Genomic DNA, 18,993 nt, shown 5'->3' on the forward strand with positions numbered 1-18,993 from the left:
GATAGGTCTGGAGCTTGCAACCGAATGATCGGCGCTTCTAGTCAGACCACCGTCGCAGAGAGCGCAAAGAGAAGAGATGGAATTGTACCTCAAGCTGCAAAAAATCGACGTACCGAGAGCCGAAAAAGTACGAATTCTCGGCATGATGATAACCAACAAGAGAGAGCAGAGCAATCTCAATGCTGACATCAAGAGAAACGCCGACAACGTAGCGAGACTCGTGAGAAGAGTATCACGAAAGAGCTACGGTCTGAAGGAAAATGGAACACGCCGACTGGTTCAAGCCTTCGTCCTCAGCAGGATAATGTACGCGGTGCCGTACATGGACCTGACCGAGGCTTCGAAAAAGTAACTCAACGGAATTGTGAGGAAAGCTTTCAAGATAGCGCTGGGCATATCAGCATCCACGTCTACAGAAGCGATGGAGCAACTAGGAATATATAACAGGTTCGAGGAAATGAGATCTGCACAGAATCAGTCGCAAGTTCTAAGGCTCTCTAGAACAGAAAAGGGACGCAAGACTCTCCAGAGAATCAAGGAATGTGAACAACACGTGCACACAAGCAGAAATGCAATATCCCGAGAATGAAAAGATTCGGTACGAGTCCCGCCCCTACTGAAAAGCATGGACACCGAGAGAAACAATTACAGGACAGAAGCCAGAGCCAGAGCGCTGGACAAGCACCGCGGCGACCGGGAACGTGTTTACCACGCGGACGCCGGCCCGTGCCTAGGAAGATGGAACAAGTACTTGATAGCAGTCTGCAGCACCAACAACAAGACTACGGCCTCCGTCCCTGCGGAGAATATTGACGAAGCAGAATAGCCGCCGCCTTGGCTTTAACCATAGCGGCATACAGAACCCAACGAGCCACAATCACCTTAGAGTGGAGAACGGCCATATCGAACTTTGGTGATGGAAAGGTTGGCAAGGCAGCCCGCAAGATCCCTCAGAAGAAGACACCGCAGAAAGGGTCCAGACTCTCGTTAACCTGGGTGCCCGGACACTCTAGATGCTCGGAGAACGAAGAGGCCCACGCACTCGTAACCCGTGCACAACACATCCGGGCGACGAGCTGCCGAGTCGTAACGGACGGAGACCACTGCTACGGGGCCTTGCCATACGACAGAGGCCCTCGAGCGTACAGCGATATTCTAAAGAGTATACGAATGCAGCGCAAGTTCAAAGGCGCCCCTCATAAGCGGCTTTTGCGAACCCAAGAATCGACGTGGAGAAGACTTCAGCTACATAACACCCTAACTCCCCGGATGCTGAGCAGAATATGGACGGATCTCTTTAGCGAAAAGTGCGAGGAATGTTGTAGTGTCGAAGGTGGCTGGGCGCACACGTATTGGATGTGTCCGAGCAATCCGATACCAGCCACGCTCCAAAGCAGACTGGACGATCTAGAAGAAGATCTTCCCTGGTGTGTGCTCCTGGGCGCAGAGGACTATGAAACACAGTTGGCAGTGATTCTAAGGTCACCAGTAATAGAGCATCGGATAAAGACCCGAATGGTCGGAGAAAAGATGTCTCTCTTATTCCCCTCCCTAACGAACCCTCGTTTTGCGCATAAGCCCATTCAATAAGGTTCAATAAAGTTGCTGACAGACTGACAGACTGCTGCTTCTCTAGTTCACGGCCACTCAAGCGACCAAGTACGTCATGAAGGAGGTTGTTTCTTGCTTGATTTAGAGCGCAGCTCTAAGGCGCCCGTTTCCGGCTTGAGCAACGTCGCCGTCGCCGTCGGAGTCGTCGTCGCCGTCTGCGTAACCGCGCGGTGGATTGTGGGCAAATTTCCCCGCTCAATCTCGCGAAAAAATTTTTTCGTTAAATCTAGCGGACAAATTTCCCTGCAAAATTAAGCGGAAAAATTTCCCCCTGAAACTCGCGGGAAAATTTCCCCGCTAAAATTAGGGGAAAAATTTAAACGCTAAATCAAGCGGAAAATTTTCCCGCTAGATTTAGCGGAAAAATTTCGCCGCCAAATCTAGCGGAAAATTTTCTCTGGGGGTCACGTGAGGGGTCACGTGATCCCCCGAGATCACGTGACCCCTCACGTGACCCTCAGAGAAAATTTTCCGCCAGATTTGGCGGCGAAATATTTCCCGCTAAATCTAGCGGGAAAATTTTCCGCTCCATTTAGCGTTAAAATTTCTCTGGGGATGTCGCGTGATCCCCCGAGATCACGTGACATCCCCACGTCACGTGACCCCCCCGAGGTCACGTGATTTTGGGGAGGGGGTCACGGGACCTTGGGGGTGGCGTGACCGCACCAAGGTCACGTGACTTCAGGGGGGGGTCACGTGACCTTTGTGGCCTTGGCTCCTGTGTAGTATTTCAATTTGTTCATTTAAGTCACTCGCCACACTAACTAGATGGCGCCACGAACGGCCACAGCAATACCCGTAGCTAGGCGGCGCTATTGTACACCCATCGGGCCCGCGCCCCCGGGTTGTTCCCCCTGAATAAAGGGAGTACGTCTTTGGACCCTGACGCTGATCGACGTCTTCTCTCTTCTGGGCGTTCCCGCGCTTGGGCCCCGTCGGCGCTCGCCTCATCACTAGGGCATGTGAGACCTCGTTTCTTCCGAAGGCCCACGTAGGCCCTGCGCTCCGTTTTATTTTCACGGGTGACCGCTTTTAATACTAGATATTTGGCGACGAGATTTATAACATTTCTGGCGACTAAGGACTGGATAATTTATTTTTTCCGCATTTCGAACCTTCGCGCCCTTGAGGCTTTGTTTTCGCCGCGTCTCTGCTCCGAGCGGTTCGTTGTACACGTTACAACGAACCGCTCGGAGCGGTTCGTTGTAACGTGTACAACGAATACACGTTCAGTCCGACGGACTGAACGTGTATTTTTTTCCCCGCTTCTCCGCGTCATCCTTGACGTTCCAGAATGGCGGCTGCGCAGAGTCGAGTTCCAACCAATTTTCTCAGCACGCCCAGCAAGCCGATGACACCGTGGCAAACATGGAAGCGTGGCTTTCTCAACTAACTCGAGGCGATTGACGCCGAGGATTTCCCGCCGAAGCGGAAGAGGGCGATTTTGTTGTCTTTTTTTAGGAGAGGAAGGAAGTCGCGTTGTTGATGCCTTCAACCTAGCAGGTCCAGCCGTCAACGCGGCACAAGATGAGTTCCAGGTTTCGTTGTCCGCTTTGGACTCCCACTTCGCTTCCGCTCAAAACGTCGTAGTTGAGCGTAGGAAGTTTGTCACGAGGGTACAGGGTCCAGGAGAGACCGTCCTCGACTATCTGGGGGCGCTCAGACGCCTAGCATCGTTTTGCGACGACGGAGAGTCCTTGGAGAGCCGCGTCGCGGAAATGTTTATTTCGAGGATCCGAAACACGAAAGTTATGGATCGTCTGATCAGAGTGTCCAGCGGAGCTAACGCACCTAGCCTCGACCGTGCTGTCCAGTTAGCGCAGCAGTTCGAGCGGACATCTCGTGACTGCGATCTCTTCGACGATTGTCGTTAGACTCGAGTCCGAACACGCCGCACGTGGTCGATCAGATTCAAGATGGACGCGGTCGCGACCGAGATGGTAAACATGGCGGGAAGTCAACCCGCCACCGCGGGTCTTCCCCGAGGCGTGAGCGTCCTCCTCCTCCCCCTTCTCCATCGACACACGAGTCATCTCACTCTTCTCCTCCGAGGCGCGAGCCTCCCCCTTCTCCGCCGGGATACGAGCGGCCTTTTCCTCCTTTCCCGCCGCGTTGAGGTTGAGACCGCCGGCAATCGCGAGTTCCCTCTCGCCCGTTGTCCGGTGCCCGCCCACGTGGTCCTCCCCCTGGTGCGCGTCTTCTCGTTCGCGTGGGCGGACGTTTTTTTCTGTGGAAGACGAAGCCATCCCCGAGACTAGTGCCCAGCATCCGGAGCCACGTGCTACTCGTGTGGCCGTGTGGGACACTTTGCAAATGTGTGTCAAAGCCATCCGAGGGGCGTCCGGGATCAACGTCAACTGGCCCTTGGCGGGCCAGTCAACTGGTCTTGGCGGGGGCTACTACGAGCGTCGTCAAGCTGGTCCGACAGGCACCCCCGTGCAAGACGTCGTCACGTTCTCGGATGACGATGACGACGAGTTGCGGCCCAGCGTCTACACAGTGGGGTCGCCCGGAGGTCATCATGAGCAACGACCTGGTCCCCAGCGCCTGAGGTTCACGGCCGATGTAGAGGTGAACGGTTCTCCTCTTTCCATACTCATTGACACCGGTGCTGAGGTCTCCCTTCTGTCAGATGCGACTTTTAACCGCATCAATCGGAGCGGCCGCATCAAGTTATTGAAGCCGCCGCACACTTTGGTCCACTACCTGAAGGGTTCGATTCCAGTTTTGGGCTGCTTCTACGCGAACGTTGTGTTCAAGGATCGCTTCGCGGCCATCCTTTTCTACGTTGTACGCAACGGTCGTTCCCTACTTGGAGTTTACGCGGAGCATGACCTCAACATGACCTTGTCTGGCGTACCGTTAAAGTGTTTTCTAATCGACGCAGCTGCTCCCGGAACAGCTGTCCCGGGACAATTAACCGAGGCTGAGGTCCCGCAGTCATCGTCCACGGCGTCCGTCCACCCACTTTTTATGGTGCCTTTGGCACTTTGTCGCCGGCTGTTCTCACAGCCCAAGGTCCGTCGACCTCGTCCAGTGGCCGCTCCCCGTCGTCGGTGAGCGATTGTTCCACGCTTCCTCTCGGTTTCGAGGATTTTGAAGAACGTTTTTCGTCCGAGTTGGGTCTGGTCGTAAATCAGACACATACCATCACGTTCCGTCGTCATGTTCCGCCTCTACAGGCGAAGTTCCGTCGCTTACCATTCACGTTGTGCGAATCCGTACCGGACGAGTTCCAGAAACTCTAACGTCAGGGCGTAACCGAGCGCATCAGCGCCTCCGAGTGGGTCTCGCCGATCGTAGTCGTTAAGAAAAGAGACGGCTGTATCCGCCTGTGCGTTGATCTTCGGGCTCCCAACCGCGCGGTCGTGATCGACTCGTTCCCACTACCGCATATCGACAAGCTCCTGAACTCGCTCAAATGAGCATCTTGCTTTTCCAAACTCGACCTCACGTCGGCCTACCATCAAGTGCAACTGGATCCCAAGAGTCGAGACCTCACAGCGTCTACCACGCATGAGAGTTTATTTCGCTTCAAGCGAGTCTGCTTGGGCCTGGCCTCCGCGCAAGCCGCGTTCCAACAAGTAATTTCGAAGATCCTCAAGGACTCCCCCGGCGTACAGTTCTACTTAGACGACGTGATCGTCTACGGATCGACACCTGAAGGGCGTGATGCACACCTGCGTGAAGTCCTCCAACGGATCAAGTCCGCTGGCATGAAGTTGAACCAAAAGGCAGTTTTCCGCGTCCCAACTTTGTCTCTTCTTGGCCATAGTCTATCCGCGGAAGGCGTAGCACCCCTTCCGTCCAAGATAGAAGCCGTTCTAAACTTCCCTACACTGTCTGATCCGACGCAACTCAAGGCATTCCTCGGTCTAGTGGAATATTACAGAAAATTTATTGCACACTGCGCGACAGCGGTCCAACAGGTGCGTCGTTTGTTCCGCAAAGGCAACACTTTTTCTTTGACTCCTGACGTCGAGAGCGCCTTCCAGGAAGTCAGGAAAGCTCTCCAAAAAGCACCCATCTTAACGATGTTTGACCCGACGTTACCGGTCACCGTGTCGACCGATGCCTCGAAATACGGCCTCGGAGCAGTTCTGCAACAACAGCACGGGCAGAAGCTCAAGACCGTGGCCTTTGCAAGCCGTCCCTTGACGGACACCAAGCGAAGGTGCTCCGTGGGAGAAAAGGAGGCCCTGGCGATCCTGTGGTCGTGCTAGAAGGGGCATACCTACCCGTGGGGAAGACAATACACCATCCGCACCGACCATCGCGCACTCGTCACCCTCATGTCTACGCAGGGCACCGGAGTCCGACCGCTACGTATCAGCTGTTGGACAGCCCGTTTGTTCAACTACAACTTCTTGATGGAGTACCACAAGGGAGCCGACAACACCGTCGCAGACGCACTGTCCCGTCTGCCCGTCAGGGACACCGAAAATGGTACGAAGTTTCCTGAGGAAGTGGTTTCTAATGTCTGCGCCTCACTAAACCACCGCGACTTCCAAGATTGAACAGCTCGTGACCCCATTCTACCGAAGGTCATGGAGTACATCTCGTCAACGTGGCCAGCTGAAGACAAGCTGCCTCCAGGGTTCAAGCCCTACTTCGCAGTCCGAGAACAGCTGTCACAGGTGGACAGACTGCTGTTTAGTGCCGAAAAGATCGTCGTGCCGACCAGTCTACGTGACAAGGTCATCGAGATAGCGCACGAAACGCATCAAGGGATCACGAGGACCACAGGCCTCATTACAGAACTCTACTGGTGGCCTCGAGTATCTCTCCGCATCAAGCAATATGTCCAAAATTGCACCATCTGTCAGTCTACGGACAAACCTGCGAAGACATTCCGAGCACCCTTACAGCCAGTCGACTTTCCAACTCGTCCTTGGACGAAGTTAGGTATAGACATCGTTGATCCGTTTGAACGCGCTCCGCGCAACGAACGTTTTTTTGTAACGCTTGTGGACTACCACAGCAAGTGACCAGAGATCATGAGTGTCCACAACGTCACGACTGCGTCTTTCGCACGAGAGGGGTTGCCGAAAGAAATAGTCACCGACAACGGCCCCCAGTTCATCTCCAAGGAATTTACAGAATTCCTCAAGAGTCAGGGTATTCGTTATCTCAGGGCGTCCTTGTACCATCCTCAAGTGAATGGAGAGTTGGAACATTTCAACCACGTCCTGAAGTCCACTATTCAGTTGGCTGTCGTACAACAACGCAACCTCCGAGAAGCAGTCACGGAGTACTTGGGAGTGTACCGTGCCACGCGTCATGCTGCAACGCGAGAGACTCCTGCGTTCTTGCTTTAAGGCAGGAACCATCGCAATCATCTTCATCTTTCGGGGTGTCCAGTCCCCGACCCACAAGTTCCAAGGTCCATAGTCCAAGAAAGGCTTCCACAGACAATCAAGAACGAATAAAGATGTGCTCGGACAGACGGCGTGCTGTCAAGCGCCCTACATTCATTCCTGGACAGACCGTCAAGGTCAACAAGCCTCGTCACCGAGGAAAGTTACAAATGAAGTATGCTTCTCCTCTGAAGATCCAAGACCAAGTGGGTCCAAAGACATACCAGCTGGACGATGGATCCACCTGGCATGCGTCCAAGTTAACACATACGACCCTTCAACCATCATCAACCAGAACATCTTGGTTCCGGGAAGGTTTGTACCCCCCGGACCCCCCCTTTTCTCCTGCGGTTTTTCCGCCTGCACTTTTGCCGGCTCCCCCAGAGCCGCCTGTTCCTGTTCTTGGTCGGGCGAGCCCGGACACCACCAATCCAGACCCTGAGGGTCTACGACCACTCACGAGCCTGAGTCCCGAGGCCCCTCCTCCTCTTCCCGACGGTCCCGTTCCAGCTGGGAGTCCCCTCCCCGAGGGTCCTGCAGAGGTCGTGGAAACGTCTCCAGACAACAGCTGGTCAGAGGCCAGCTGGTCAGCCAGCCGCACAGAGACGGCTACTGAGGGTGCTACTTCGAGCACCTTCTGTGGCAGCCCAACAGTGCTGGTGCCATCGCCTGTGAGTGTGTCTTCAACACCACCAGTCACAATACAGCCCACATCTCCCAGACCGGAGCCTCCTGAGCCTTAAGATGTGGATGTCTCAACACACCAGCATCACGGTCGTCCGTCACGCTTACGCAGACTGCCAGAACGATTTAAAGATTACTTAGTGAACTGCTACGAAACCAGCCCCACATTAAAGGAACTCTTAGACTAATTTTATAGTGCATACAAATACTAAAGGACATTACCTAAAACCAATCTGAGTGAATTCTTTTTTTGTGTGTGGTGACAACAGACATTGTAGAAGACTTAACTATTTTCAGTGCTAGTACATGTCCATGAACATTTTTTAAGTGAAGTGTTCGTTTTCATATCTTGGAGCATGCAGTAAGAAGTGTATAACTGGCCCGTCGCCGAGTGTCTTGCCCCCAATTTTTTTCATTTCCCAGATGTCTTTTGTCCAATTTTCATTTTTGCCCTAAGGTTTCAGCCTTACTATATGTCATGTGCTTCACACCGCATTTTGTCGCGCCATTATCGTAATTGTTAAACTATGCTTTGCGTTTTCCCATTTTGTCTCCGTTTAATGCTTTAACTGATACTATCAGTTAAGTCTTTTCGTTCCCCTGTGTGATCTTTGCTTTTGTCTTAGACTATAACTGCTTGCTTTTGTATAAGACAGCCTTCCCGTTTTTTTCCTAAAAGAAGGAAGGGTCGGTGTTTATTTTTTTTAAGGAAAGGAAAGTGTAGTATTTCAATTTATTCATTTAAGTCACTCGCCACACTAAATAAATGGCGCCACGAACGGCCACAGCAATACCCGTAGTCAGGCGGCGCTACTGTACACCCATCGGGCCCGCGCCCCCGGGTTGTTCCCCCTGAATAAAGGAGTACGTGTTTGGACCCTGACGCTGATCGACGTCTCCTCTCTTCCGGGCGTTCCCGCCCTCGGGCCCCGCCGGCGCTCGCCTCATCACTACGGCATGTGAGACCTCGTTTCTTCCGCAGGCCCACGTAGGCCCTGTGCTCCGTTTTATTTTCACGGGTGACCGTTTTTAAGATTACATATTTGGCGACGAGATTTATAACATCCTCCTCCTCAAGAGCTGCGCTCTAATTCGGCGTTAGAGAGAGTTGTAAACAGCTTGAATTTTTTTTTTTAATTTGCCTATAACTTTTAGATTAAAGAGAAATTTGACAAAAGAAAACTTTTATTAAGTTACTACGTTCAAATCGCTCAGGCTCGGTGCAAATTAAAAACTAGTGAAAAAGTCCTTGCCGGGCCCCTTTAGGGTTATAAAAATTTGTTGTGCGTAATATGTTCACCTATATTGAATTTGCCATGGCGACCATAGTGCTTTAAATATTTAGGTGAAAGCACAAATAAAACCTATGTTTTTAAGACTCGAATGTCGTCTTTATGTTGTGATTCTGCACAGCAGGATGCAGTGGTACCTGCTTTCACCCTGAAGCAGTTTGCAGGAGAACATTACAAAGATTTCCAACCAGACACCTCAAACCAACTGCGTCTCATGTCTAATTTCAAGACTGGTGGCTAGATCGGCTCCAGAACAAACTAAAGAACGAGAGGCGTAAGGTGACAAGGCAGGAGGTCCTTGAAAAACGACAGCAGTACGGCCATGCACCTCGGAAAAGGAGCAGGGAGGCTGACACACCGCTCATCAGGAAGAAGGTTCCTAGAATTGCTCTAAGTGTATACCGAAATATCTTTATGGTGCCCTCCTTTTTTATTGTCATGTCGATGAAAGCTCTTAAGAAATAATTGGCTTAACTAGCAGAGCTCCATGCATTTGCCTTAAATACTGAGCACGTCCCCCCCCCCCCCCACAAAGTAGAAGATAATGACAAAGTGGGAGCATGGTTCTTGTTAAGTTTTAGAGCAAAAAAGCGCGGAGGGCACATGGTAGCGTGGTCATTTCCTTGTTCTGATGTAATGTTGTGAGAGCAATATAGGGGCCGTTTTTCTCATTCAACACAACACTTGGCAACTCGGAAGCTGTGGAGAGAACGCTATGGTGTTTGGTTTATTTTTCACACTTCACAAATAGGATGTGCATGCTTGATGCAACATGGGTGCATGCTTGGTATTTTAGTGTGGTGAGACTACATTTTGTGCAGCAGTAAATTTCCGTTCGTAGCCGTATGTAGCCATGGTAGTCATAGCAGCAGAAGCACCTAGGAAAGGCGTGACCTCGTATTTCGCGCTCGCAGATTTCTGTCAAGTGCAGCTAAGTGTAGATGTTAATGCAACATCAACATTTGAAAAGTTAGGCATATACCCTCAACTAACAAAAATTAAATATGAGTAATTTACTCTAAGAAATGATGGGATGCCTTGCACCGTCACGCATGAGCATTTTCAGCTCATGCGTGACGGTGCTTCGGTGACCTCCCTTATTAGCTGAGTTAATCTAGAGCTTGCTACTACGCAACCCACAGCAGACAAAATCTGAACGTTTCGTTTCAAGGGACATAAAATTACTGTTTCCCAACTGCTCATAACGCGCACATTTTTTCTGTTACAGTGTACTGCAACAAGTAATGTATTTCAACATAATGTGTCTATGTATGCTGCTTCTTTCATTGTCCTCAACATACTGGAGGGTAAGCATAGCAAAGTTCTAAAATAAGTCGGACCTGAATTGTGTTTCTTTTATTGGATGGCTCCCGCGCTTAATTTACACAAAGGTGCTTTTGACTTGAATTCGAACAGATTATTTTATCCCCCATGAAGCGTATACAGTTATAGTCCACAGACAGAATGCCTCAATTTGTCTAATTTATTATGAATTTCCGAAATGACTGAATGTCAAGTGTGTTTGCAGACAAGCCAAACATTAAAAGAATGCTTTAGTTTATAATTATTACCAGCTGCGAGACAATATGGCACCACTACCATCATATCTGAACTAGTGAAAGAGAAAGTTAATTTTTTCAGGTTGTCGGCACTGTTAACCACATATAAAAGGAGTGGCTGTTACCGCTAAAGTGGCAGCCAGCGTCTCCTTCTTTTAATTTTCTATCGGACTTCAAAGAAATTTAGCAGTGTCAGTATTAAATTTAAGTTAAATAATATAAAAAAATAGAAGTAGTTAATTCAAAAATTAAATTTAAAAATCAATATTTTATTGCGATAAGAAACAGTAAAATATGTATTGACTATTTCAATTTTTGTTATATAAGACTTCACAGTATTTCAAGCACGAAGTAAGACTAGATTGTTCCTCTTCGGTCACCAAATCGATGGAATGATGCAATTGTACTGAGATGGTTTCGGCTCAAAAATAAAGAAGTGGCAGCTAGTACCAATATTCCGGATGTAGTCACTCTACTAAACATCTTCATTTTCATTAATTTCTTCACTTTTAGATCAAACACAATATCAACATGCTGAGGAAGGTGCATCATGTTTTGAAACTCCCTCAATGGTTGGCACAAAATTGATTGAGAGGCCAACCCGATGTGTACGAAGTTGTGAAAGTCGTTTCAACATAATTAAAAGTTGTTACAACTTAATTAAGAAAACAGTTGTTCCTTAGCATCTCATCAGTTATTTCTAGTTCTAGCCAAATCGCAAAACTTGTAACATGCAAGAACGAATTAGTTGCCAACATTCTTTTATACTGCATACAAACCGTCAAAATTCCTAGAATATTCAAAGAAATGCAAGAGTATATTTGTACATAACTTTATTATATACTTTTTTGTCACACGACACTAGCATATTAAAGATAGCTTTGAAAACTGCTGGCATTATTGTTTAATAGTTTTGAAAATTTTCTTGGGCCTGTTATGAATAACGATAACGTGTTAAAATATTTCGCAAGCTGTAATTTTAGTGAGGCTAACCACGCCACAAGCTTTATTGGGCCTGTAAAAGGAATGCAGCGAAATGAGCTGCAGAAGTTGACAACTTCACCAATACTCTGCTGATGGCTAACCTGACGGGGCGGTAGAAGACTGTACTCGTTGGACCAGTCATAAATTGATCTCTCACCACGGGATCACGCTCTCGCTCATACTCGCGTGTGATGAAAGAGAAGCGGTTTATTGTTCCAGCTGGTGCGTAGCTCCCGCCGCACTGCCATTGTGGGGGTACACGAAGTATTGTAAGCTGCACCCACACTGTTCATTGCAAGGTGTATTTTTTTCGCAGAGTTATACACAGATATTACGAAACCAAGTTTGTCGTTCGTGAAAAAGTAGTAAGTAATCTGATATTGCTATACATCAATATTCGGAAACGAAAACATTGACATTCGCTTTTGCGATAGTACAACTTATCCGCAATGTTTGCCAGCTCCCGCTTTGAAAAGCTTAGTCCTATTTGGGTTGACTGCAATGATATAAAGCTTGTGTGTTTCTTGTTACTACAAAGCTACGGAGCTGTCTTCACTCTCATTTCACGCAAAAGCTACTGATGCTTGAGGATCAGGCTTGCAATATGCAGTAAAAGTCTGTTTTTTAATTACGAATTTCGGTAGACTACAACGTCTTAGGACAATGCCACTAAAATGCACCTTTGAGTGAAGCCTCCATTACAAAATTATTGATATGTGCAGCTTCTAGAATTGTGACGAAATTTCTTTACAGATACTTGATATGTTGAAATGCTCTGTTTTGTTTTTGTTAACCATTATTTTTCACCCTTCACGGTCCAATATAAAGATTTTGTTTTCACCTAGCATAATTATTTCTTACCGTTTGTGATGATATTTCAGAGCTCAAAGGCCAAGGATGGTACAGAAAATGCAACTAGTCTTAGCCAGCACGAAAATGGCTGTGTGTGGAAGGGAGGAAGGAGAATGCAGATGAAGGGCAAGTCCTGGTTCGTTTCGAAGTCACTTGCCTCGCTCGCGCTGCAAGCCTGACCAAGCTTAGTGTATTGGACGCTGTCAAGAAGTACCCATACTTAAGAACCTCTAATAGGATAAGTGTTTTTTTTTAACTTTAAACATTGGTATGATCGTTGATCAGCTATAGGTGCGACATACTGTCTAAACGCTACGTTGAAATTCTGAAGAAACAAATATTTTTGATGATTGGTGATTGGACCTCGGTTACCGGCGTGTAACGCGAGCACACTGCTGACTGAACTAAGGACCTTTTTTTCAGGCGTTAGCATTAGAAATGTCGAAGTGGAGAAAATTGTTTTTGTGTCCTTGCGTTTTCGTGTTCCTGGAGGGAGTGAGCAAAAGATTCAGTAGCCATATAGCCTTAAATGCGAGAGAAATGCATTATAATTTCCCCCCCTCACTTCCTTCCTTTCTCTATCTCCCTCCTTCCCTACCTCTCTCTCTTCCTCCCTCTTACCCTCTCCCTCGGACCAAGAACATGCAAACGCTTTTTTTTCTCACTTTAACACCCTTAATTCTAGCGCACTAAGAAAAATAAATAATTTTATGAACTAACGCAATTCTCTCCCGTTCCCCCCCAAATTGCCACTGAATATTTTTTTATGTACAAAAGTTTTCAAAAAATACGCTCGTTTTCAAGGACACAGTTTTCAGACACTGCTTAAAAATAGGCGTATGACCAACCCACGTTTCAAATCGAATTGCGCTGATGAAGCCCAGTTGCAACTACTTAGCAGGGCTTTCAGAATTTATGCACCGAAAAATGGCCACTTGTACTCTGACCTGGCAGTTCAGCTTTGCCGCACGGCACTTAGCGTTCCTCTTTGCAACAGCACTCCCAGACTTCCCCAGAATTCCAGCCTTGCTCTTCCGTCGCCTTGATTAGCGAGCTCATGCATGTGAACCCGTCGTTTGGCTCTTTCCGACACTTAGAGGTTCTCGGTCCTGGATCGCCATATAGCATTAAGTCCAAAAAGGGCCAACACCGCCCATGCTCTGCTGTCAGGGTGCTCCCTAAACTTAAAAAAAAAAAAAAAAAACATTGCAATGTCACTGAGAGCACGGTAGCACTTGTGCCACATACAGGCTGCGGGCCCAGCTTTAAACATGGAACATTATTTGGGTAGCTACTTCGGTTGAAGCAGGACGCACCGTGCGACCGCTTGGTTCGAAGCGGGAGCTGATTGGCCAAGAAGCTGTAACCATGGAAACGAGAAGCTCGGGGGAAGCTCGAAGGTGATTGGCTGAGAGAAGATGGAGATGATGAAAGCTCAGAGTAGTGCGGTTTTAATTATGGTAGATGCCTTAAAAGTTTATATCGTACATCTCCCTGTTGCAAAAGCAATGATGCAAGCCCTTTCATGCCATAGAAGAAAATACCCGTTTTTAACAAATCACTAGTATTTTTTTATTTATTTTGCGTTACTCACAAGCAGCTTGATGCCTCATTAGTGGTTGGTACACTTGAACATCTCAGCCATAAAAGGGAGTAAGACATCTTGAACATCATATGTGTGTCTTCTTAAAGGGGCCCTGCAATCATATTTAAGCGTCCACATTTTTTGCGGTTTCCACGTCTCTTGGGGTTCGGGCAAACCAGCGGGCACAGAGAGAGTAACTAAATATCAGTGCGTCATATTTTAACGGGACGGCGCGGAAACCTCCTCCACCGACGAGAGCGACCCGCGGTACCGAAAGCGTGCAAAATGGGACGTCTTTGGTCCTGGGCTTACTACTGGTCGGAGCCGCTAAAAGCTTCTTTTTAGTGGAAATACAAAATATAATTGGCGCGAACCTGTTCAGTTATTTATAAAAGTAGTTTTATTCGGTATTTTAGATGAAAAAACAAAACGAATGCAGTTCATAAAGTACGGAAGCAAGAAATGACCCGTCGACATATCCGCCACCAAGCGGTGGAAAAGGCGGCGCATACTAGAAAGGAGTAGTGGGATCAGGCGCCGACACGGAAAGGTCCCGGATGTACGCGGCAGCGCTGCGGTCGTTCAGGCAGGAAGATCTGACGGGTTCCGAGCGTTCCGAAGGCCTTCGGCGAGAAGCTTTGTGTTGCGGTTTGGCCATTTCGCGGTATGGCAGCGCAAAGTAGCTTCCATTTTGAACTGATCTTTACCCCGTGTTCTCTCTCGTTTGTGGCCAATGAAGTGTCATGCCGAATTAGTATTTAATCGCGCAGCAAATGAAATGAGAGCCGCTGTGGCTGTCCGCTGCATACAGCCTACCCAGAACACGCGTTAGTGGCGCCCTCTCGCGCCGTCGACTCGGAGTGCGGCAGCCATGAGCGTTGGATGAGCTCACTAGCTCTCCTCTAGTTCACGGCCACTCTCAAGCAACCAAGGACGTCATGAGGGAGGTTATTTTTTGCTTGTTTTTGTAAGTTTAATTTGCCTATAACTTTTAAAATAAAGGAAATTTCGAGAAAAGAAAAGTTTCACTAACTTAGTACGTTCAGTGCGCTCAGGTTCGGTGCAAATTAAAAATTAGTAAAATAGTCATTGCAGGGCCCCTTTAACAACTGACCAAAAGGAAATTATGGAGAGCGGAAAAAGCTTTGTCTAACGCAATTAACCACTTGCCTTGTCTAAATATCGGCTACCGTCGGGAGGGCGATCAAGAGGGACAGAAAATAATTTTGTGGTGGGGTGCGCTGGAAACTGTAGGTCATTGAATAGAAACAGAACTTCACCGTTTCCAACATCAATTAGTACAAACACATTCATCACTCGAGTTTATAACATTGTATCAGGAGGATCTTGCCAATTGCTGAGGTTTCACAACATGAACGTAGCGTTGTTGACATCCAAAACGTGGCAGATACACAAATCGCTCTAAATTTGGGCTTGAGAACTCTCTCCTTTTCTATGCTGCAATGTCCTCTAGCAATAAAATTAGTATAGCACACATATGCTTGAAAGCAGCCTAAGTTTACTGTTGTAATTGTGTATTTTACAAGGAAAAGTAATTTGTCTGGACATCGGACCTCTTTATCTCTCTCTATCATCAAATGAAATCATGTCATTGTCTAAATCACCAAATACAATACTTTTGAGGGTAACGTGCTATAAATCCCCGAAACCAATGTTGTCACCATTGTTTAGCACATGTTCATGCTTCGTTGTATAATTTTATTTTCAGTTCCTGAGGGACTTCGAAATGCTTGTCTACAGAGATGCTCTGTCTTGTATTCAGAGAGGACTGAATCAGCTCCCACAATGCGTTCCCCAGGGCACCTTGCCCTGCAAGAGACATCACCTTCAATGTCTCCTAGAATTTGCCCAGCATGTGGGTTGCAAGCGGCGCAAAACGCGTAAGTATTTTTAAGAGATACTGTTGTCATTTATTTTTCAGATTATTTCTTAACATGGCAATGCAAAATAACTTTGCCTCGTGTGCTGCGCTAGCGTCCACTGTGATTTACTTTTGTGATAGCTAACAAATGTAGAGCTACTAGTGATGCAAAACTATCGATAGTACTATCGATAGTATCGATAGTCGCCAGAAATTTGACTACCCTATTATAAAAACGCACAAGAAACAAACCTGCTGCTTTTACAGTTCTGGTATGACACCACCTTAATTTCTTTGTGTTATGGATGCAGCTAGTTTGGTTTGGCGTTTTGCATAACTGGAGATACCGGCACCGCTATGGCTCCGGGTCTGTCTATACTGGCAGCCACTTTGCTTGCCGATATGATTCGGTGTGGCTGGTATGATTTTGCGTCCGATGACGTAGGTGACTGCCGTCTTTCTAACAAAACGCTTATACCACAGGACCACCGGTATAACCAAATCATACATGCAGAAAGACGACCGCCATCTTCCAACAAAAACGTCCATCGTTCACCACCGCTATCGTTACATACACCATACATGTCGAAAAAGAACATAAGCCACGTTTACACGAATGCGACTTAGTCGCATTGAATCCAGTTGCCGCATTCAATATGCGGTCATGTAAACGGCATAATGCGCAAAGCGCATCGCATTTTGGAACGGGGAGGATTATCGGAAGGCGCTCGCTGCGGGAGCGAGTGAACAGCTGAGAACATGGCGGCGGCCAACCTCGTCGGCGGCGCGGAGAGCGGTCCCGCAATTTTTTTCCCGAGAACGCAAGCTTTTATTGCGATCATAAGTAAGCGGAATATAGCGGAGCTGCTCGGTGAGGGCGGCCCCGTCCAAACCTTTGCGAAGTACGACTTGCGCGTCCGAAGGGGTCACAAAGGCTTCAGTGCAAGCACGAATGACACCGAGAGCTCCGAGCACTGTAGAGCACTGCATGGTAGCGCAGAACGGGCAGCTCCTACCTCGGTGCAGTTTCTGACTCCGCAAGAGCCTCTCGGAGTCGGGGTCCGGTTGGTCCGGTCGCGATCGGCGAGGTCTAGCGCGGCGAAACGCGGAGGCTTCCTCAAAGCGTGCACACACACGTCGCCTCTCGTTCAGAGTGAACCGGCGGCCCGGCCTGGAGTCCTAAACGCCTTCCGTCTCCCAACTTCTTCCACAGCACCGAAGACAGCGGGCACGATCTTTACGTTCACTGAATGCGTCGAAAGGCCTCCACGTGCGATGCACCGGAAAACGTGGTGCGGCTGGTGCCGGAACGGAACTGCATAACTTCGAGCTTTGAGTCAACGTGCACGGCAACAAACCGATCGTGACACCAAGCCGCGGATACCGCATCGCCGGTCGACAGCGGCAAACGGCCCGTTGCTCGTATCGTGGGCCGTGACTCGTACTCGGCCAACTTTGCGTCTTTTCGTGGCACCTCGCGTCGTCGCAACCAGCCACAAACCCGACAAACCCACCAGCCCGAAACCGTAGCGACCGTAGCCTGCGTTGGAGAAAAGCGAAACCGAAACTTAAAGCTTCCGCCCAGTGGCTTCCGCTGCCGCGGCTTTTCTAACTTTGCGGCTTCCACTTCCGGTCGTCGCGGAGATGGCGAAGATAGAGCGGTGTGGGGGGTCGTTGGCTCGTTTACGGTTACGGGACAGATGTTTTGCGGTCCATTTCTACTGCGTCTCTGGCTCTCAACTGGACGGCGCCTCTCATAGTTCAACCAGGCGTGGTCAGCCTGCGTCAGGCCGGCTCGACTCGTCCGATCGCCGGACCGCAGGCGACTTCCAAGTACGGCCGTTAGGCCTAGGATCCGAAGGCCTAGGATCCGTGAAGCGGTAAGCGAATCTCGTCCCGTTTTCGTTCTACTTTTAAATTACGTTAGGTGCGCTACAGTATAAGCATGCGTGCCAAGTGTTCGTGACAATTTTGAACTAGAATAATTGTGCTTCATTGCGGTCATTTGCCGAAAATGTAAATCGAGCAATGAACGAGGAGCCATGCTTGAAAACGGTGTATGTAGTACGATGTTAAATTCTACCTGGGCGGCTAAAAAAAACAAAAAAGTCAAGACTGGTTACGGTTGGATTCGAGGCTGGTCCCAATGCAATGGTAAGCACTCAGAGCGCCTTTCTGAACGGCATGTTAGCAATATAGAGATCAACGAGACGAGCGACGGCGAGAAGCTACGAGAGCCGGCGCCGAGCGCCGAAGATTTCTCACTCTCGCTGCTTGCGCCGCTCGGTTCTTGGGCTTCTAGAAAACGTCGCTCATCGCCTTGGTCGCTCGCACCAATCGCTTTCATAATGTGTGTCTCGTCGCGCGGCTGACTGCCGTGTTTATTCGAATATAAGTCGACCTTCTTTTTTTTTTCCTCGGAAATTGTGATTAAAGAATTTCGACACCTACATTCGCGACCAAATTTTGCGACCCTACCGGAGGCATGAAGCTATCGAGTCACCGAGCCGGCGTTGCCGTAGAGCCGCGCCGCTTCTTGTTTCAAAAAGCTTTTGTTTGCCGAAATGGCTCGCCGCCCGCGGTGGCCGGTGCCGATATCGCGTGCACCCCTTGGGCGTCGGATTTCGACATCGCGCCTCTAGCGTTCCCCTTGCTGGGCAACGGGTAAGGAGAGGAACGCGATGCGCCATGCACTTTACCCTCCATCCTCGCAAACGCGCACAAAAAAAAAATGTTATTTTTGTTAGTTGCTTGAGGCGGCTCGGCTCGCGTGTTGCTCATGGCGACACGGCGGCTTTGTTTGCGTCTTTGTAGTTTGTCTTCCGTCGCTTCGCACCTTTTTTCGTTTCTTGTCGTCATTTTACAACGGTGTCAGTGAAGTATTGCTGCGAATTTGCGAGGATGTCTACCCAGCTGACGAAGCTTCGGACGATGATAACATGTCCAGAAGTTCTGACGGTGATGAAGTTTTTGGCATCGCCTCGTGATTTAGCTGAGTGATGTAAATAAAGGTTTTTTCCTTTCTTTTGCCCAAAATTTCCCCTGTTCTTAAAAATAAAAAAAAGGTCGACCTATATTTGATTTTTTTTTGTTCTTGGTGGATCCAATAAATAGGGTTCGACCTATTTTCGAGTAAATACAGTAACTTTAATTTTTATTTTGGGTTACGTCGGACGCAACTCGAATG

General features: G+C 48.6%; 1 pseudogene; it reads left to right on the forward strand.

Moving 5' to 3' along the window:
* Positions 1–3,140: 3,140 nt before the first annotated feature.
* Positions 3,141–4,693, forward strand: LOC120837066 (annotated as a pseudogene).
* The last annotated feature ends 14,300 nt before the right edge of the window (positions 4,694–18,993 follow it).

The sequence above is a fragment of the Ixodes scapularis genome, unplaced genomic scaffold, assembly GCF_016920785.2.
Source record: "Ixodes scapularis isolate PalLabHiFi unplaced genomic scaffold, ASM1692078v2 PGA_scaffold12__126_contigs__length_90152505, whole genome shotgun sequence".
NCBI classification, from domain to species: Eukaryota; Metazoa; Arthropoda; class Arachnida; order Ixodida; family Ixodidae; genus Ixodes; species Ixodes scapularis.